Genomic DNA, 2,581 nt, shown 5'->3' with positions numbered 1-2,581 from the left:
GTCAACACATCACAAATATTCGCTTGAAATGATCTGAAAGAGAAAGACAAAGAGAGCATTCTCAATAGATTAGAACAATTTTAAGTCCTTCTGATCGAGCATCCAAACTGGATCTCCTGAATCTGAATTTTATAATAATAGCAGCTTGATCACTAGTAACATGTTAGCATTCCTGTGCATATTTTTCATTTTTGCACTTACACATGTTCACATTGTGTTATGTACATTTGTATGTACAGTGAAACCCCGTTATAACGAGTTCAGTTATAACAAGGAACCGCTTATAACGAGGTGATCGTGTCGGTCCCGTTTTCCTTTGCGTGTAAACCTATGGCAGAACGAATCGGTTATAACGAGTTCGGTTATAACAAGGATATTTTCAGTGCATCTGATAAAGAAAAACATAATGATATCCTGTAACTAAAATCTATGGAAGGCTGCACACTGGCACTAATCCAACGGTCCCTGACCAGTAAAAATCACTGTCGGACCAGTAACTTTTTCAGGTACGGACCAGTAAAACATTTTAAAACTGGGTACCTACTGGTTCGACAGACAGGTCGGACCAGTAGAAAAAATGGGTTAGTGTGCAGCCCTGCTATGGTCATTAAAATATCTCCAGCAATTGACCAGGATTCTACAATTGCTACCAATGCCATATATACATCAAGAGAAGTACTTTTGCTTTTTGTACTAAACATACTGTACAGTGTGAATGCTATACATGGCAAGCAATGTTATGTGTAATCATACTGTCCCCTCTTGTCAGAGGGAAAAACACTCTGTCCCTCACATAGGACAAAAAATGGAGGTACTGTGTTCCAGCTCATGCACGTAAAAGATCCTGCTTCATTCATTCATCACAAAGAGCAGGGTGCTTACCCGGTTCAGTGCGTGGGTGTATGCAAGGGGGGGGTCGGGAGGGTCGTACGACCCCCCCAAATTTTCAAAAGGTCCACTTTTTGTAAAAGACATTTTTGTTTTTTGAGGGCTTTTTACTCTATATAGGCCTACAACAGGGAAAAAAGTGACCGGTGTTCCAGCAAATTGTCAAAAACCTCGTAAATTTCGTAACTTAGTTTTAATATGCCATAATTTACCTTATTTCTAAGCCGCACTGCCATGCCGAAAAAGTCACTTTTGTATGCACCAAATGGCCCCATTTTAAGATATAAAATTCAAAAACTCCCTACCGTGGGAGGGGGGACACCCCCCTCCCACACCCTCCCCCCGCTCGGTCGCTCCGCTTCCTCGCAAAGGTAAAGGTCCAAAAATTTTGATTACGACCCCCCCAGAAAAAATCCTGGATACACCCCTGCAGTGAAGTGGCCAACAACTACCCACACAAAAACAGTTTGTTTACCTTCAAGTCTGCACTTTAATGGAAGAAGAGGAGATAAGGCTTTACAAGTTTCCAACTTTTTTTGTAAGATATTCATAAAGTAATGAGAAACCTCTCTAAAGGAAGAGTCTTATAAAATAGGAAAAAGGATATAATTCTGAGAGGAATTCAAAGTTTCTTTGATGAAAACTAGTGTAGATCTGGTGATGAAATAACCGAGATATCCAGGAAAACAGAGGTCAATAAAAAAGATGGGGCCTATTTAAAGCCTAGTAGGCCTACTAGTAGTATAGTAGGTGTCCTACACATCAACAAGGTACATTACAATTGACACCCCTCTATTTATAGCATTGCGCGTAAAGAATGAACTTTCACACATGAGACTATCCGCAGTGGTTTTGCATTATTCACTGGGGAATTGATGATGTCCAAATATTACTGGAAAAGAACCTGATAGTAAACAAGATCAACGGCAAAACAATGATACCATAGATTATAAATGCACCATTTGAAAAGCATTACGTGCATTTCACACGTATTGTCAACGGAGGATAGGGGTGTTGGTTTTCAATATTTAATAGTAATACGGCGCAACCGAGTGCGCCAAAATAACAACCCACGCATTCGAAGCAGTTATCTTGGACTTATAGGAGCGTGACGGTGTAACGCAAATTGCATTTTTCATGCATTTCTTTACATGTCTCACCATGAGTAAATTTCTGGCAAATTGTGAGATATTTTTAGTAAATTTTATCTATTGATAGAAAAACATTAGGGTGTCGATGTGTATGTGTTGGACACCCAACTACACAATATACAATGTACAAGCACCCATGTGATTGTAGGGTCTACCTTAACCCCGGAGCGCTCCTTTAACAACACAGTTAGACTTCTATAAAATAAAGTTTACTGTGGTGTGGGCATGGTGGGAGCGTTCGGGCTGGCTGGTCACTACACTGCACAGCAAGGTCTGCCTTTCATCTATTGATTGGGACCACTTTGTCTTTGTTTTAACTTAAATCACTTAAATTAGTACTTCGCATTTCAGTTCGGGAAACCCACTCACAAGGGGGGCCCCTCCTTATAAGTAACCCGTCCCCCTTATAAGTAACCCCGTCCCCCTTATAAGTAACCCCCGGGGCACCCCTTATAAGGAGTCTCCACGCTTTTTTGCAATGCAACGCGAAAATGAAAGGACTGCGGCAATTCGCTTGATTATGTCCATAAAGCTTCACAAGT

The sequence above is a fragment of the Diadema antillarum genome, unplaced genomic scaffold (genome assembly GCF_040938485.1).
Source record: "Diadema antillarum isolate AM-2024a unplaced genomic scaffold, OU_Dant_1.0 scf00000071, whole genome shotgun sequence".
Classification (NCBI taxonomy): domain Eukaryota; kingdom Metazoa; phylum Echinodermata; class Echinoidea; order Diadematoida; family Diadematidae; genus Diadema; species Diadema antillarum.
This window is presented reverse-complemented; position numbering follows the sequence as displayed.